Source organism: Chiloscyllium punctatum, chromosome 50 (genome assembly GCF_047496795.1).
Source record: "Chiloscyllium punctatum isolate Juve2018m chromosome 50, sChiPun1.3, whole genome shotgun sequence".
NCBI lineage: Eukaryota > Metazoa > Chordata > Chondrichthyes > Orectolobiformes > Hemiscylliidae > Chiloscyllium > Chiloscyllium punctatum.
Window position 1 is genome coordinate 37,288,665 of NC_092788.1, and position 18,972 is coordinate 37,307,636.

An 18,972-nucleotide genomic window follows, 5' to 3' on the forward strand; every position below is an offset into this window, starting at 1 on the left:
TCTGCTGTTCCAATGCGATTTGTGCTTTTACTGGAACCGAATGGAGACTATTATTTCATCGCTGTTGTGAAACAAAGTCCTGCGGTGACTCGACTCGTCGTTATTTGGTTTTCTGTCCAATGGGAAAATCGTTCCAATGAATTTCGGTGTCATATGTTATTGAATTTCTCCCATTTCCTTCATTTCCGTCCTGGAGTCATCAGAAGGAAAAGGTAATCTAATCGAGACTGTGAATGGTGAAATTCACTTTTTATGGCCCGTTCTTATGATGTTCTTTCTATCTCTCTTTTCAGCATTGTCTGGAAAGTGGTGGTGCACTAACGCTGCAGTATGTTTGAAAGAGTAGTTTGGAATTGCCCTGTTTTTATTTGTGAGATTACTTTATGACTCATGCCCTCGGACTGTGACACATTTAGCATTCATGCATCTCTCTGTCTGAAAATGCATTCGGCATGCCAGTTTTGTTTGTGTTCCGTGAAAAATGCTTTCTGTTTTGCGATTCGCTCAGCACATTACGAGTTAACAGGGTTTCTGAGGTAACTTCTAGCAGCAAAACTCCTCAATTGAGGTCTGGGAAAATTTCACGGAGTATGGTCAGTCGGGGCAAAATTAAGGAAGTTGTTCGTATCTGCAGTGTTTCACAATACTACCTTTCCCGTGAGCAGTCGAACAGACTAAACGATTGTGCCACAGACTGCGATGGAAAACTCCGCTAAAAAGTAATCCTTTACAGCCAGTGTTAGCAACAAGACGTTATGGGGGTACACGGCGTGGAAACAGATATTTAGGTGTATCACATCCATGCTCACCACATAACCAAAATTAAACAAGTCCCGTTCCCCAGCATTTGGCCCCAATCCCTCTAAACCCATCCTGTCCAGAAACTCATCCGATTACCTTTGCAATTTTCTGAGTGTAATAGCCTTCTCCACTTCCTCTGGGAGCTCATTCCATACACGCACAACCTTCTGTGTGGGAAATGTGCCTCAGGTCGTTTGTCAATTTCAGCCCACTCACCTTAAACCTATGCTCTCGAGTTTTCAACTCACCCCAATTTGGGTAAAACACAGAAATACTCAGTTTACAACCCTTCCATAAGATCATATCGCAGCCGTTCCGCTGCAGGGAAAGTCGTCCCAGCTTATTCCACCTCGCCCTACGGTCCAAACATTGACGAAATCATTGTCTATATATTGTCATCAATCTCACGGCGGCCGCGGCTGGTTTCTGTAGTGTAGTGGTCATCACGTTCGCCTAACACGCGAAAGGTCCCTAGTTCGAAACTGGGCAGAAACTGCTTTGTTCGTCAACTGCAGCCTTTTACATGGACAAGAACGGAGCTTTCTTGCTTGCTTTCCCATCTGCAAACCTGCCTTCGAATTTGCTTGAAAGAATCTGCTCTCGTAGTGAAATGTAAGGCAACTCCATTTAATTACTGTGTAAAGCATTATAAAGTTTTTCTGCAACCTGGTTCTGATGCATATGCCATTCTGTTTGAGAGTGTCCTTGCCGCGTTCTGATCCTTCCACGAAAAGCAGTACCGCATTTGCATTCCTTGCGCAGGCGGCCCGGTTCAAAAGCAGGGAAGAAGCTGCTGCGCTGGTGTCACAGCGCACCACGGATTCCTGAACTTGTCTGTCTGTCAAATGTACCCCAAAGTCGTCTCTGAAAGGCCTCATTTGGAAGCTGTCTGTCGTTATTCAACGCGCGAGAGTTGGTACCAGATTCCTGAATCATATTTTGGGGCAGTTCGCACGTTAGTGGCTCATTCAATCAGCAACAGCAATGAAATAATTTACACTCTCAGAGGAACCTTTGAACTTGTGCTTTCATAGCGCCGCTAATATTAAGGTGCGCCCCGAGATCTAAGCCATGTTGGAACTGAAACGGAGGAATCGACAGAGAGGCTACAGAATGACATCGCATCCATTTGGTTTTCTTTAAATCACTGACGAGCAGGAAAATGTAAAAGGGGAGAGCGAGTGGGGAAGTGAGGCGGTTGCAGCTCTGGTAAAAGTCCTTCTTTGTGATTCACTCCGCAAACAGAGACTTGAAGGTGACTCAGAGGCGTGTGAGCTCTTCACATCGAGATCAAAAAGCACTCAAGGGCAGTTAGCACCTCTTCCGGAGTGGGGGTGGGGTGAGGTAATTACCTTTTGACTTCTGTTACTATGTTCAGAAACTGCCTTTTCGATTGACTTGAACAGAAACTGCATTTCCAATAAGCACCATGGAAGTTAGCAAAATTTATTGAATCGCTTCTCGTCGATTCCCGCACAGGTTTCCGACTCAGTTGGTATCCACGTGGCTCATGTCCAGGAGTGAACATCTCTGCAGCAAATTGCACGGTTAAAGTAAAAGGCACGGAAAGTGGCATCTCGAACCGGCCCCGAGGTCAGAGCATGCTCACAATGTGATCTGTCGTTCTCGGATTGTAATGCGACCTCCGGTTTTAGGGTGGAGAACATTCTTTGGGACCCTTCTTCTGCAAAACAGACACAGTGACTGAATAAATGCTGCACGGTTTGATGTGGAACACGGCCTGCTCAGCTTTGTGCATTTTCCCTGTAGTCAGGTGTGTTTCGTGTTCCGTGTAAACGGGAAAGTCGTCCTGTTTCGAGCAATGTGTGAAATCATTTACAAAGCAAGAATCGAAATTGTAGTAATGTCTAGCAGCTCATGGTTATTTGACCGAAGTGTCCAAGTGTCTCTGCTGTCATGATCGCGTTCGCCTCCCGCGCGGAAAATCGCAAACAGCTCTGCTGTTCCAAAGCGATTTGTGCTTTTACTGGAACCGAATGGAGACTATTATTTCATCGCTGTTGTGAAACAAAGTCCTGCGGTGACTCGACTCGTCGTTATTTGGTTTTCTGTCCAATGGGAAAATCGTTCCAATGAATTTCGGTGTCATATGTTATTGAATTTCTCCCATTTCCTTCATTTCCGTCCTGGAGTCATCAGAAGGAAAAGGTAATCTAATCGAGACTGTGAATGGTGAAATTCACTTTTTATGGCCCGTTCTTATGATGTTCTTTCTATCTCTCTTTTCAGCATTGTCTGGAAAGTGGTGGTGCACTAACGCTGCAGTATGTTTGAAAGAGTAGTTTGGAATTGCCCTGTTTTTATTTGTGAGATTACTTTATGACTCATGCCCTCGGACTGTGACACATTTAGCATTCATGCATCTCTCTGTCTGAAAATGCATTCGGCATGCCAGTTTTGTTTGTGTTCCGTGAAAAATGCTTTCTGTTTTGCGCTTCGCTCAGCACATTACGAGTTAACAGGGTTTCTGAGGTAACTTCGAGCAGCAAAACTCCTCAATTGAGGTCTGGGAAAATTTCACGGAGTATGGTCAGTCGGGGCAAAATTAAGGAAGTTGTTCGTATCTGCAGTGTTTCACAATACTACCTTTCCCGTGAGCAGTCGAACAGACTAAACGATTGTGCCACAGACTGCGATGGAAAACTCCGCTAAAAAGTAATCCTTTACAGCCAGTGTTAGCAACAAGACGTTATGGGGGTACACGGCGTGGAAACAGATATTTAGGTGTATCTCATCCATGCTCACCACATAACCAAAATTAAACAAGTCCCGTTCCCCAGCATTTGGCCCCAATCCCTCTAAACCCATCCTGTCCAGAAACTCATCCGATTACCTTTGCAATTTTCTGAGTGTAATAGCCTTCTCCACTTCCTCTGGGAGCTCATTCCATACACGCACATCCTTCTGTGTGGGAAATGTGCCTCAGGTCGTTTGTCAATTTCAGCCCACTCACCTTAAACCTATGCTCTCGAGTTTTCAACTCACCCCAATTTGGGTAAAACACAGAAATACTCAGTTTACAACCCTTCCATAAGATCGTATCGCAGCCGTTCCGCTGCAGGGAAAATCGTCCCAGCTTATTCCACCTCGCCCTCCGGTCCAAACATTGACGAAATCATTGTCTATATATTGTCATCAATCTCACGGCCGCCGCGGCTGGTTTCTGTAGTGTAGTGGTCATCACGTTCGCCTAACACGCGAAAGGTCCCTAGTTCGAAACTGGGCAGAAACTGCTTTGTTCGTCAACTGCAGCCTTTTACATGGACAAGAACGGAGCTTTCTTGCTTGCTTTCCCATCTGCAAACCTGCCTTCGAATTTGCTTGAAAGAATCTGCTCTCGTAGTGAAATGTAAGGCAACTCCATTTAATTACTGTGTAAAGCATTATAAAGTTTTTCTGCAACCTGGTTCTGATGCATATGCCATTCTGTTTGAGAGTGTCCTTGCCGCGTTCTGATCCTTCCACGAAAAGCAGTACCGCATTTGCATTCCTTGCGCAGGCGGCCCGGTTCAAAAGCAGGGAAGAAGCTGCTGCGCTGGTGTCACAGCGCACCACGGATTCCTGAACTTGTCTGTCTGTCAAATGTACCCCAAAGTCGTCTCTGAAAGGCCTCATTTGGAAGCTGTCTGTCGTTATTCAACGCGCGAGAGTTGGTACCAGATTCCTGAATCATATTTTGGGGCAGTTCGCACGTTAGTGGCTCATTCAATCAGCAACAGCAATGAAATAATTTACACTCTCAGAGGAACCTTTGAACTTGTGCTTTCATAGCGCCGCTAATATTAAGGTGCGCCCCGAGATCTAAGCCATGTTGGAACTGAAACGGAGGAATCGACAGAGAGGCTACAGAATGACATCGCATCCATTTGGTTTTCTTTAAATCACTGACGAGCAGGAAAATGTAAAAGGGGAGAGCGAGTGGGGAAGTGAGGCGGTTGCAGCTCTGGTAAAAGTCCTTCTTTGTGATTCACTCCGCAAACAGAGACTTGAAGGTGACTCAGAGGCGTGTGAGCTCTTCACATCGAGATCAAAAAGCACTCAAGGGCAGTTAGCACCTCTTCCGGAGTGGGGGTGGGGTGAGGTAATTACCTTTTGACTTCTGTTACTATGTTCAGAAACTGCCTTTTCGATTGACTTGAACAGAAACTGCATTTCCAATAAGCACCATGGAAGTTAGCAAAATTTATTGAATCGCTTCTCGTCGATTCCCGCACAGGTTTCCGACTCAGTTGGTATCCACGTGGCTCATGTCCAGGAGTGAACATCTCTGCAGCAAATTGCACGGTTAAAGTAAAAGGCACGGAAAGTGGCATCTCGAACCGGCCCCGAGGTCAGAGCATGCTCACAATGTGATCTGTCGTTCTCGGATTGTAATGCGACCTCCGGTTTTAGGGTGGAGAACATTCTTTGGGACCCTTCTTCTGCAAAACAGACACAGTGACTGAATAAATGCTGCACGGTTTGATGTGGAACACGGCCTGCTCAGCTTTGTGCATTTTCCCTGTAGTCAGGTGTGTTTCGTGTTCCGTGTAAACGGGAAAGTCGTCCTGTTTCGAGCAATGTGTGAAATCATTTACAAAGCAAGAATCGAAATTGTAGTAATGTCTAGCAGCTCATGGTTATTTGACCGAAGTGTCCAAGTGTCTCTGCTGTCATGATCGCGTTCGCCTCCCGCGCGGAAAATCGCAAACAGCTCTGCTGTTCCAAAGCGATTTGTGCTTTTACTGGAACCGAATGGAGACTATTATTTCATCGCTGTTGTGAAACAAAGTCCTGCGGTGACTCGACTCGTCGTTATTTGGTTTTCTGTCCAATGGGAAAATCGTTCCAATGAATTTCGGTGTCATATGTTATTGAATTTCTCCCATTTCCTTCATTTCCGTCCTGGAGTCATCAGAAGGAAAAGGTAATCTAATCGAGACTGTGAATGGTGAAATTCACTTTTTATGGCCCGTTCTTATGATGTTCTTTCTATCTCTCTTTTCAGCATTGTCTGGAAAGTGGTGGTGCACTAACGCTGCAGTATGTTTGAAAGAGTAGTTTGGAATTGCCCTGTTTTTAGTTGTGAGATTACTTTATGACTCATGCCCTCGGACTGTGACACATTTAGCATTCATGCATCTCTCTGTCTGAAAATGCATTCGGCATGCCAGTTTTGTTTGTGTTCCGTGAAAAATGCTTTCTGTTTTGCGCTTCGCTCAGCACATTACGAGTTAACAGGGTTTCTGAGGTAAGTTCGAGCAGCAAAACTCCTCAATTGAGGTCTGGGAAAATTTCACGGAGTATGGTCAGTCGGGGCAAAATTAAGGAAGTTGTTCGTATCTGCAGTGTTTCACAATACTACCTTTCCCGTGAGCAGTCGAACAGACTAAACGATTGTGCCACAGACTGCGATGGAAAACTCCGCTAAAAAGTAATCCTTTACAGCCAGTGTTAGCAACAAGACGTTATGGGGGTACACGGCGTGGAAACAGATATTTAGGTGTATCACATCCATGCTCACCACATAACCAAAATTAAACAAGTCCCGTTCCCCAGCATTTGGCCCCAATCCCTCTAAACCCATCCTGTCCAGAAACTCATCCGATTACCTTTGCAATTTTCTGAGTGTAATAGCCTTCTCCACTTCCTCTGGGAGCTCATTCCATACACGCACATCCTTCTGTGTGGGAAATGTGCCTCAGGTCGTTTGTCAATTTCAGCCCACTCACCTTAAACCTATGCTCTCGAGTTTTCAACTCACCCCAATTTGGGTAAAACACAGAAATACTCAGTTTACAACCCTTCCATAAGATCGTATCGCAGCCGTTCCGCTGCAGGGAAAATCGTCCCAGCTTATTCCACCTCGCCCTCCGGTCCAAACATTGACGAAATCATTGTCTATATATCGTCATCAATATCACGGCCGCCGCGGCTGGTTTCTGTAGTGTAGTGGTCATCACGTTCGCCTAACACGCGAAAGGTCCCTAGTTCGAAACTGGGCAGAAACTGCTTTGTTCGTCAACTGCAGCCTTTTACATGGACAAGAACGGAGCTTTCTTGCTTGCTTTCCCATCTGCAAACCTGCCTTCGAATTTGCTTGAAAGAATCTGCTCTCGTAGTGAAATGTAAGGCAACTCCATTTAATTACTGTGTAAAGCATTATAAAGTTTTTCTCCAACCTGGTTCTGATGCATATGCCATTCTGTTTGAGAGTGTCCTTGCCGCGTTCTGATCCTTCCACGAAAAGCAGTACCGCATTTGCATTCCTTGCGCAGGCGGCCCGGTTCAAAGGCAGGGAAGAAGCTGCTGCGCTGGTGTCACAGCGCACCACGGATTCCTGAACTTGTCTGTCTGTCAAATGTACCCCAAAGTCGTCTCTGAAAGGCCTCATTTGGAAGCTGTCTGTCGTTATTCAACGCGCGAGAGTTGGTACCAGATTCCTGAATCATATTTTGGGGCAGTTCGCACGTTAGTGGCTCATTCAATCAGCAACAGCAATGAAATAATTTACACTCTCAGAGGAACCTTTGAACTTGTGCGTTCATAGCGCCGCTAATATTAAGGTGCGCCCCGAGATCTAAGCCATGTTGGAACTGAAACGGAGGAATCGACAGAGAGGCTACAGAATGACATCGCATCCATTTGGTTTTCTTTAAATCACTGACGAGCAGGAAAATGTAAAAGGGGAGAGCGAGTGGGGAAGTGAGGCGGTTGCAGCTCTGGTAAAAGTCCTTCTTTGTGATTCACTCCGCAAACAGAGACTTGAAGGTGACTCAGAGGCGTGTGAGCTCTTCACATCGAGATCAAAAAGCACTCAAGGGCAGTTAGCACCTCTTCCGGAGTGGGGGTGGGGTGAGGTAATTACCTTTTGACTTCTGTTACGATGTTCAGAAACTGCCTTTTCGATTGACTTGAACAGAAACTGCATTTCCAATAAGCACCATGGAAGTTAGCAAAATTTATTGAATCGCTTCTCGTCGATTCCCGCACAGGTTTCCGACTCAGTTGGTATCCACGTGGCTCATGTCCAGGAGTGAACATCTCTGCAGCAAATTGCACGGTTAAAGTAAAAGGCACGGAAAGTGGCATCTCGAACCGGCCCCGAGGTCAGAGCATGCTCACAATGTGATGTGTCGTTCTCGGATTGTAATGCGACCTCCGGTTTTAGGGTGGAGAACATTCTTTGGGACCCTTCTTCTGCAAAACAGACACAGTGACTGAATAAATGCTGCACGGTTTGATGTGGAACACGGCCTGCTCAGCTTTGTGCATTTTCCCTGTAGTCAGGTGTGTTTCGTGTTCCGTGTAAACGTGAAAGTCGTCCTGTTTCGAGCAATGTGTGAAATCATTTACAAAGCAAGAATCGAAATTGTAGTAATGTCTAGCAGCTCATGGTTATTTGACCGAAGTGTCCAAGTGTCTCTGCTGTCATGATCGCGTTCGCCTCCCGCGCGGAAAATCGCAAACAGCTCTGCTGTTCCAATGCGATTTGTGCTTTTACTGGAACCGAATGGAGACTATTATTTCATCGCTGTTGTGAAACAAAGTCCTGCGGTGACTCGACTCGTCGTTATTTGGTTTTCTGTCCAATGGGAAAATCGTTCCAATGAATTTCGGTGTCATATGTTATTGAATTTCTCCCATTTCCTTCATTTCCGTCCTGGAGTCATCAGAAGGAAAAGGTAATCTAATCGAGACTGTGAATGGTGAAATTCACTTTTTATGGCCCGTTCTTATGATGTTCTTTCTATCTCTCTTTTCAGCATTGTCTGGAAAGTGGTGGTGCACTAACGCTGCAGTATGTTTGAAAGAGTAGTTTGGAATTGCCCTGTTTTTATTTGTGAGATTACTTTATGACTCATGCCCTCGGACTGTGACACATTTAGCATTCATGCATCTCTCTGTCTGAAAATGCATTCGGCATGCCAGTTTTGTTTGTGTTCCGTGAAAAATGCTTTCTGTTTTGCGATTCGCTCAGCACATTACGAGTTAACAGGGTTTCTGAGGTAAGTTCGAGCAGCAAAACTCCTCAATTGAGGTCTGGGAAAATTTCACGGAGTATGGTCAGTCGGGGCAAAATTAAGGAAGTTGTTCGTATCTGCAGTGTTTCACAATACTACCTTTCCCGTGAGCAGTCGAACAGACTAAACGATTGTGCCACAGACTGCGATGGAAAACTCCGCTAAAAAGTAATCCTTTACAGCCAGTGTTAGCAACAAGACGTTATGGGGGTACACGGCGTGGAAACAGATATTTAGGTGTATCTCATCCATGCTCACCACATAACCAAAATTAAACAAGTCCCGTTCCCCAGCATTTGGCCCCAATCCCTCTAAACCCATCCTGTCCAGAAACTCATCCGATTACCTTTGCAATTTTCTGAGTGTAATAGCCTTCTCCACTTCCTCTGGGAGCTCATTCCATACACGCACAACCTTCTGTGTGGGAAATGTGCCTCAGGTCGTTTGTCAATTTCAGCCCACTCACCTTAAACCTATGCTCTCGAGTTTTCAACTCACCCCAATTTGGGTAAAACACAGAAATACTCAGTTTACAACCCTTCCATAAGATCGTATCGCAGCCGTTCCGCTGCAGGGAAAGTCGTCCCAGCTTATTCCACCTCGCCCTTCGGTCCAAACATTGACGAAATCATTGTCTATATATTGTCATCAATCTCACGGCGGCCGCGGCTGGTTTCTGTAGTGTAGTGGTCATCACGTTCGCCGAACACGCGAAAGGTCCCTAGTTCGAAACTGGGCAGAAACTGCTTTGTTCGTCAACTGCAGCCTTTTACATGGACAAGAACGGAGCTTTCTTGCTTGCTTTCCCATCTGCAAACCTACCTTCGAATTTGCTTGAAAGAATCTGCTCTCGTAGTGAAATGTAAGGCAACTCCATTTAATTACTGTGTAAAGCATTATAAAGTTTTTCTGCAACCTGGTTCTGATGCATATGCCATTCTGTTTGAGAGTGTCCTTGCCGCGTTCTGATCCTTCCACGAAAAGCAGTACCGCATTTGCATTCCTTGCGCAGGCGGCCCGGTTCAAAGGCAGGGAAGAAGCTGCTGCGCTGGTGTCACAGCGCACCACGGATTCCTGAACTTGTCTGTCTGTCAAATGTACCCCAAAGTCGTCTCTGAAAGGCCTCATTTGGAAGCTGTCTGTCGTTATTCAACGCGCGAGAGTTGGTACCAGATTCCTGAATCATATTTTGGGGCAGTTCGCACGTTAGTGGCTCATTCAATCAGCAACAGCAATGAAATAATTTACACTCTCAGAGGAACCTTTGAACTTGTGCTTTCATAGCGCCGCTAATATTAAGGTGCGCCCCGAGATCTAAGCCATGTTGGAACTGAAACGGAGGAATCGACAGAGAGGCTACAGAATGACATCGCATCCATTTGGTTTTCTTTAAATCACTGACGAGCAGGAAAATGTAAAAGGGGAGAGCGAGTGGGGAAGTGAGGCGGTTGCAGCTCTGGTAAAAGTCCTTCTTTGTGATTCACTCCGCAAACAGAGACTTGAAGGTGACTCAGAGGCGTGTGAGCTCTTCACATCGAGATCAAAAAGCACTCAAGGGCAGTTAGCACCTCTTCCGGAGTGGGGGTGGGGTGAGGTAATTACCTTTTGACTTCTGTTACGATGTTCAGAACCTGCCTTTTCGATTGACTTGAACAGAAACTGCATTTCCAATAAGCACCATGGAAGTTAGCAAAATTTATTGAATCGCTTCTCGTCGATTCCCGCACAGGTTTCCGACTCAGTTGGTATCCACGTGGCTCATGTCCAGGAGTGAACATCTCTGCAGCAAATTGCACGGTTAAAGTAAAAGGCACGGAAAGTGGCATCTCGAACCGGCCCCGAGGTCAGAGCATGCTCACAATGTGATGTGTCGTTCTCGGATTGTAATGCGACCTCCGGTTTTAGGGTGGAGAACATTCTTTGGGACCCTTCTTCTGCAAAACAGACACAGTGACTGAATAAATGCTGCACGGTTTGATGTGGAACACGGCCTGCTCAGCTTTGTGCATTTTCCCTGTAGTCAGGTGTGTTTCGTGTTCCGTGTAAACGTGAAAGTCGTCCTGTTTCGAGCAATGTGTGAAATCATTTACAAAGCAAGAATCGAAATTGTAGTAATGTCTAGCAGCTCATGGTTATTTGACCGAAGTGTCCAAGTGTCTCTGCTGTCATGATCGCGTTCGCCTCCCGCGCGGAAAATCGCAAACAGCTCTGCTGTTCCAATGCGATTTGTGCTTTTACTGGAACCGAATGGAGACTATTATTTCATCGCTGTTGTGAAACAAAGTCCTGCGGTGACTCGACTCGTCGTTATTTGGTTTTCTGTCCAATGGGAAAATCGTTCCAATGAATTTCGGTGTCATATGTTATTGAATTTCTCCCATTTCCTTCATTTCCGTCCTGGAATCATCAGAAGGAAAAGGTAATCTAATCGAGACTTTGATTGGTGAAATTCACTTTTTATGGCCCGTTCTTATGATGTTCTTTCTATCTCTCTTTTCAGCATTGTCTGGAAAGTGGTGGTGCACTAACGCTGCAGTATGTTTGAAAGAGTAGTTTGGAATTGCCCTGTTTTTATTTGTGAGATTGCTTTATGACTCATGCCCTCGGACTGTGACACATTTAGCATTCATGCATCTCTCTGTCTGAAAATGCATTCGGCATGCCAGTTTTGTTTGTGTTCCGTGAAAAATGCTTTCTGTTTTGCGATTCGCTCAGCACATTACGAGTTAACAGGGTTTCTGAGGTAACTTCGAGCAGCAAAACTCCTCAATTGAGGTCTGGGAAAATTTCACGGAGTATGGTCAGTCGGGGCAAAATTAAGGAAGTTGTTCGTATCTGCAGTGTTTCACAATACTACCTTTCCCGTGAGCAGTCGAACAGACTAAACGATTGTGCCACAGACTGCGATGGAAAACTCCGCTAAAAAGTAATCCTTTACAGCCAGTGTTAGCAACAAGACGTTATGGGGGTACACGGCGTGGAAACAGATATTTAGGTGTATCTCATCCATGCTCACCACATAACCAAAATTAAACAAGTCCCGTTCCCCAGCATTTGGCCCCAAACCCTCTAAACCCATCCTGTCCAGAAACTCATCCGATTACCTTTGCAATTTTCTGAGTGTAATAGCCTTCTCCACTTCCTCTGGGAGCTCATTCCATACACGCACAACCTTCTGTGTGGGAAATGTGCCTCAGGTCGTTTGTCAATTTCAGCCCACTCACCTTAAACCTATGCTCTCGAGTTTTCAACTCACCCCAATTTGGGTAAAACACAGAAATACTCAGTTTCCAACCCTTCCATAAGATCATATCGCAGCCGTTACGCTGCAGGGAAAGTCGTCCCAGCTTATTCCACCTCGCCCTTCGGTCCAAACATTGACAAAATCATTGTCTATATATTGTCATCAATCTCACGGCGGCCGCGGCTGGTTTCTGTAGTGTAGTGGTCATCACGTTCGCCTAACACGCGAAAGGTCCCTAGTTCGAAACTGGGCAGAAACTGCTTTGTTCGTCAACTGCAGCCTTTTACATGGACAAGAACGGAGCTTTCTTGCTTGCTTTCCCATCTGCAAACCTGCCTTCGAATTTGCTTGAAAGAATCTGCTCTCGTAGTGAAATGTAAGGCAACTCCATTTAATTACTGTGTAAAGCATTATAAAGTTTTTCTCCAACCTGGTTCTGATGCATATGCCATTCTGTTTGAGAGTGTCCTTGCCGCGTTCTGATCCTTCCACGAAAAGCAGTACCGCATTTGCATTCCTTGCGCAGGCGGCCCGGTTCAAAGGCAGGGAAGAAGCTGCTGCGCTGGTGTCACAGCGCACCACGGATTCCTGAACTTGTCTGTCTGTCAAATGTACCCCAAAGTCGTCTCTGAAAGGCCTCATTTGGAAGCTGTCTGTCGTTATTCAACGCGCGAGAGTTGGTACCAGATTCCTGAATCATATTTTGGGGCAGTTCGCACGTTAGTGGCTCATTCAATCAGCAACAGCAATGAAATAATTTACACTCTCAGAGGAACCTTTGAACTTGTGCGTTCATAGCGCCGCTAATATTAAGGTGCGCCCCGAGATCTAAGCCATGTTGGAACTGAAACGGAGGAATCGACAGAGAGGCTACAGAATGACATCGCATCCACTTGGTTTTCTTTAAATCACTGACGAGCAGGAAAATGTAAAAGGGGAGAGCGAGTGGGGAAGTGAGGCGGTTGCAGCTCTGGTAAAAGTCCTTCTTTGTGATTCACTCCGCAAACAGAGACTTGAAGGTGACTCAGAGGCGTGTGAGCTCTTCACATCGAGATCAAAAAGCACTCAAGGGCAGTTAGCACCTCTTCCGGAGTGGGGGTGGGGTGAGGTAATTACCTTTTGACTTCTGTTACGATGTTCAGAAACTGCCTTTTCGATTGACTTGAACAGAAACTGCATTTCCAATAAGCACCATGGAAGTTAGCAAAATTTATTGAATCGCTTCTCGTCGATTCCCGCACAGGTTTCCGACTCAGTTGGTATCCACGTGGCTCATGTCCAGGAGTGAACATCTCTGCAGCAAATTGCACGGTTAAAGTAAAAGGCACGGAAAGTGGCATCTCGAACCGGCCCCGAGGTCAGAGCATGCTCACAATGTGATCTGTCGTTCTCGGATTGTAATGCGACCTCCGGTTTTAGGGTGGAGAACATTCTTTGGGACCCTTCTTCTGCAAAACAGACACAGTGACTGAATAAATGCTGCACGGTTTGATGTGGAACACGGCCTGCTCAGCTTTGTGCATTTTCCCTGTAGTCAGGTGTGTTTCGTGTTCCGTGTAAACGTGAAAGTCGTCCTGTTTCGAGCAATGTGTGAAATCATTTACAAAGCAAGAATCGAAATTGTAGTAATGTCTAGCAGCTCATGGTTATTTGACCGAAGTGTCCAAGTGTCTCTGCTGTCATGATCGCGTTCGCCTCCCGCGCGGAAAATCGCAAACAGCTCTGCTGTTCCAATGCGATTTGTGCTTTTACTGGAACCGAATGGAGACTATTATTTCATCGCTGTTGTGAAACAAAGTCCTGCGGTGACTCGACTCGTCGTTATTTGGTTTTCTGTCCAATGGGAAAATCGTTCCAATGAATTTCGGTGTCATATGTTATTGAATTTCTCCCATTTCCTTCATTTCCGTCCTGGAGTCATCAGAAGGAAAAGGTAATCTAATCGAGACTGTGAATGGTGAAATTCACTTTTTATGGCCCGTTCTTATGATGTTCTTTCTATCTCTCTTTTCAGCATTGTCTGGAAAGTGGTGGTGCACTAACGCTGCAGTATGTTTGAAAGAGTAGTTTGGAATTGCCCTGTTGTTAGTTGTGAGATTACTTTATGACTCATGCCCTCGGACTGTGACACATTTAGCATTCATGCATCTCTCTGTCTGAAAATGCATTCGGCATGCCAGTTTTGTTTGTGTTCCGTGAAAAATGCTTTCTGTTTTGCGATTCGCTCAGCACATTACGAGTTAACAGGGTTTCTGAGGTAACTTCGAGCAGCAAAACTCCTCAATTGAGGTCTGGGAAAATTTCACGGAGTATGGTCAGTCGGGGCAAAATTAAGGAAGTTGTTCGTATCTGCAGTGTTTCACAATACTACCTTTCCCGTGAGCAGTCGAACAGACTAAACGATTGTGCCACAGACTGCGATGGAAAACTCCGCTAAAAAGTAATCCTTTACAGCCAGTGTTAGCAACAAGACGTTATGGGGGTACACGGCGTGGAAACAGATATTTAGGTGTATCTCATCCATGCTCACCACATAACCAAAATTAAACAAGTCCCGTTCCCCAGCATTTGGCCCCAATCCCTCTAAACCCATCCTGTCCAGAAACTCATCCGATTACCTTTGCAATTTTCTGAGTGTAATAGCCTTCTCCACTTCCTCTGGGAGCTCTTTCCATACACGCACAACCTTCTGTGTGGGAAATGTGCCTCAGGTCGTTTGTCAATTTCAGCCCACTCACCTTAAACCTATGCTCTCGAGTTTTCAACTCACCCCAATTTGGGTAAAACACAGAAATACTCAGTTTACAACCCTTCCATAAGATCATATCGCAGCCGTTACGCTGCAGGGAAAGTCGTCCCAGCTTATTCCACCTCGCCCTACGGTCCAAACAATGACGAAATCATTGTCTATTATTGTCATCAATCTCACGGCGGCCGCGGCTGGTTTCTGTAGTGTAGTGGTCATCGCGTTCGCCTAACACGCGAAAGGTCCCTAGTTCGATACTGTGCAGAAACTGCTTTGCTCGTCAACTGCAGCCTTTTACATGGACAAGAACGGAGCTTTCTTGCTTGCTTTCCCATCTGCAAACCTGCCTTCGAATTTGCTTGAAAGAATCTGCTCTCGTAGTGAAATGTAAGGCAACTCCATTTATTTACTGTGTAAAGCATTATAAAGTTTTTCTGCAACCTGGTTCTGATGCATATGCCATTCTGTTTGAGAGTGTCCTTGCCGCGTTCTAATCCTTCCACGAAAAGCAGTACCGCATTTGCATTCCTTGCGCAGGCGGCCCGTTTCAAAGGCAGGGAAGAAGCTGCTGCGCTGGTGTCACAGCGCACCACGGATTCCTGAACTTGTCTGTCTGTCAAATGTACCCCAAAGTCGTCTCTGAAAGGCCTCATTTGGAAGCTGTCTGTCGTTATTCAACGCGCGAGAGTTGGTACCAGATTCCTGAATCATATTTTGGGGCAGTTCGCACGTTAGTGGCTCATTCAATCAGCAACAGCAATGAAATAATTTACACTCTCAGAGGAACCTTTGAACTTGTGCTTTCATAGCGCCGCTAATATTAAGGTGCGCCCCGAGATCTAAGCCATGTTGGAACTGAAACGGAGGAATCGACAGAGAGGCTACAGAATGACATCGCATCCATTTGGTTTTCTTTAAATCACTGACGAGCAGGAAAATGTAAAAGGGGAGAGCGAGTGGGGAAGTGAGGCGGTTGCAGCTCTGGTAAAATTCCTTCTTTGTGATTCACTCCGCAAACAGAGACTTGAAGGTGACTCAGAGGCGTGTGAGCTCTTCACATCGAGATCAAAAAGCACTCAAGGGCAGTTAGCACCTCTTCCGGAGTGGGGGTGGGGTGAGGTAATTACCTTTTGACTTCTGTTACTATGTTCAGAAACTGCCTTTTCGATTGACTTGAACAGAAACTGCATTTCCAATAAGCACCATGGAAGTTAGCAAAATTTATTGAATCGCTTCTCGTCGATTCCCGCACAGGTTTCCGACTCAGTTGGTATCCACGTGGCTCATGTCCAGGAGTGAACATCTCTGCAGCAAATTGCACGGTTAAAGTAAAAGGCACGGAAAGTGGCATCTCGAACCGGCCCCGAGGTCAGAGCATGCTCACAATGTGATCTGTCGTTCTCGGATTGTAATGCGACCTCCGGTTTTAGGGTGGAGAACATTCTTTGGGACCCTTCTTCTGCAAAACAGACACAGTGACTGAATAAATGCTGCACGGTTTGATGTGGAACACGGCCTGCTCAGCTTTGTGCATTTTCCCTGTAGTCAGGTGTGTTTCGTGTTCCGTGTAAACGTGAAAGTCGTCCTGTTTCGAGCAATGTGTGAAATCATTTAGCAAAGCAAGAATCGAAATTGTAGTAATGTCTAGCAGCTCATGGTTATTTGACCGAAGTGTCCAAGTGTCTCTGCTGTCATGATCGCGTTCGCCTCCCGCGCGGAAAATCGCAAACAGCTCTGCTGTTCCAAAGCGATTTGTGCTTTTACTGGAACCGAATGGAGACTATTATTTCATCGCTGTTGTGAAACAAAGTCCTGCGGTGACTCGACTCGTCGTTATTTGGTTTTCTGTCCAATGGGAAAATCGTTCCAATGAATTTCGGTGTCATATGTTATTGAATTTCTCCCATTTCCTTCATTTCCGTCCTGGAGTCATCAGAAGGAAAAGGTAATCTAATCGAGACTGTGAATGGTGAAATTCACTTTTTATGGCCCGTTCTTATGATGTTCTTTCTATCTCTCTTTTCAGCATTGTCTGGAAAGTGGTGGTGCACTAACGCTGCAGTATGTTTGAAAGAGTAGTTTGGAATTGCCCTGTTGTTAGTTGTGAGATTACTTTATGACTCATGCCCTCGGACTGTGACACATTTAGCATTCATGCATCTCTCTGTCTGAAAATGCATTCGGCATGCCAGTTTTGTTTGTGTTCCGTGAAAAATGCTTTCTGTTTTGCGATTCGCTCAGCACATTACGAGTTAACGGGGTTTCTGAGGTAACTTCGAGCAGCAAAACTCCTCAATTGAGGTCTGGGAAAATTTCACGGAGTATGGTCAGTCGGGGCAAAATTAAGGAAGTTGTTCGTATCTGCAGTGTTTCACAATACTACCTTTCCCGTGAGCAGTCGAACAGACTAAACGATTGTGCCACAGACTGCGATGGAAAACTCCGCTAAAAAGTAATCCTTTACAGCCAGTGTTAGCAACAAGACGTTATGGGGGTACACGGCGTGGAAACAGATATTTAGGTGTATCTCATCCATGCTCACCACATAACCAAAATTAAACAAGTCCCGTTCCCCAGCATTTGGCCCCAATCCCTCTAAACCCATCCTGTCCAGAAACTCATCCGATTACCTTTGCAATTTTCTGAGTGTAATAGCCTTCTCCACTTCCTCTGGGAGCTCTTTCCATACACGCACAACCTTCTGTGTGGGAAATGTGCCTCAGGTCGTTTGTCAATTTCAGCCCACTCACCTTAAACCTATGCTCTCGAGTTTTCAACTCACCCCAATTTGGGTAAAACACAGAAATACTCAGTTTACAACCCTTCCATAAGATCATATCGCAGCCGTTACGCTGCAGGGAAAGTCGTCCCAGCTTATTCCACCTCGCCCTTCGGTCCAAACATTGACGAAATCATTGTCTATTATTGTCATCAATCTCACGGCGGCCGCGGCTGGTTTCTGTAGTGTAGTGGTCATCGCGTTCGCCTAACACGCGAAAGGTCCCTAGTTCGATACTGTGCAGAAACTGCTTTGCTCGTCAACTGCAGTCTTTTACATGGACAAGAACGGAGCTTTCTTGCTTGCTTTCCCATCTGCAAACCTGCCTTCGAATTTGCTTGAAAGAATCTGCTCTCGTAGTGAAATGTAAGGCAACTCCATTTAATTACTGTGTAAAGCATTATAAAGTTTTTCTGCAACCTGGTTCTGATGCATATGCCATTCTGTTTGAGAGTGTCCTTGCCGCGTTCTAATCCTTCCACGAAAAGCAGTACCGCATTTGCATTCCTTGCGCAGGCGGCCCGTTTCAAAGGCAGGGAAGAAGCTGCTGCGCTGGTGTCACAGCGCACCACGGATTCCTGAACTTGTCTGTCTGTCAAATGTACCCCAAAGTCGTCTCTGAAAGGCCTCATTTGGAAGCTGTCTGTCGTTATTCAACGCGCGAGAGTTGGTACCAGATTCCTGAATCATATTTTGGGGCAGTTCGCACGTTAGTGGCTCATTCAATCAGCAACAGCAATGAAATAATTTACACTCTCAGAGGAACCTTTGAACTTGTGCTTTCATAGCGCCGCTAATATTAAGGTGCGCCCCGAGATCTAAGCCATGTTGGAACTGAAACGGAGGAATCGACAGAGAGGCTACAGAATGACATCGCATCCATTTGGTTTTCTTTAAATCACTGACGAGCAGGAAAATGTAAAAGGGGAGAGCGAGTGGGGAAGTGAGGCGGTTGCAGCTCTGGTAAAAGTCCTTCTTTGTGATTCACTCCGCAAACAGAGACTTGAAGGTGACTCAGAGGCGTGTGAGCTCTTCACATCGAGATCAAAAAGCACTCAAGGGCAGTTAGCACCTCTTCCGGAGTGGGGGTGGGGTGAGGTAATTACCTTTTGACTTCTGTTACTATGTTCAGAAACTGCCTTTTCGATTGACTTGAACAGAAACTGCATTTCCAATAAGCACCATGGAAGTTAGCAAAATTTATTGAATCGCTTCTCGTCGATTCCCGCACAGGTTTCCGACTCAGTTGGTATCCACGTGGCTCATGTCCAGGAGTAAACATCTCTGCAGCAAATTGCACGGTTAAAGTAAAAGGCACGGAAAGTGGCATCTCGAACCGGCCCCGAGGTCAGAGCATGCTCACAATGTGATGTGTCGT

At 45.8% G+C, this 18,972-nt stretch overlaps 4 non-coding genes across 4 annotated transcripts; all 4 read left to right on the plus strand.

Moving 5' to 3' along the window:
• The first annotated feature begins 1,223 nt into the window (after positions 1–1,223).
• trnav-aac (transfer RNA valine (anticodon AAC)) lies at positions 1,224–1,296 on the plus strand. The gene has a single exon. It is a non-coding gene; the product is annotated as a tRNA-Val (tRNA).
• A 2,685-nt stretch (positions 1,297–3,981) lies between these two features.
• On the plus strand, positions 3,982–4,054 carry trnav-aac (transfer RNA valine (anticodon AAC)). The gene has a single exon. It is a non-coding gene; the product is annotated as a tRNA-Val (tRNA).
• A 2,685-nt stretch (positions 4,055–6,739) lies between these two features.
• trnav-aac (transfer RNA valine (anticodon AAC)) lies at positions 6,740–6,812 on the plus strand. The gene has a single exon. It is a non-coding gene; the product is annotated as a tRNA-Val (tRNA).
• Positions 6,813–12,255: 5,443 nt separating this feature from the next.
• On the plus strand, positions 12,256–12,328 carry trnav-aac (transfer RNA valine (anticodon AAC)). Its single transcript has one exon. It is a non-coding gene; the product is annotated as a tRNA-Val (tRNA).
• Positions 12,329–18,972: the final 6,644 nt, after the last annotated feature.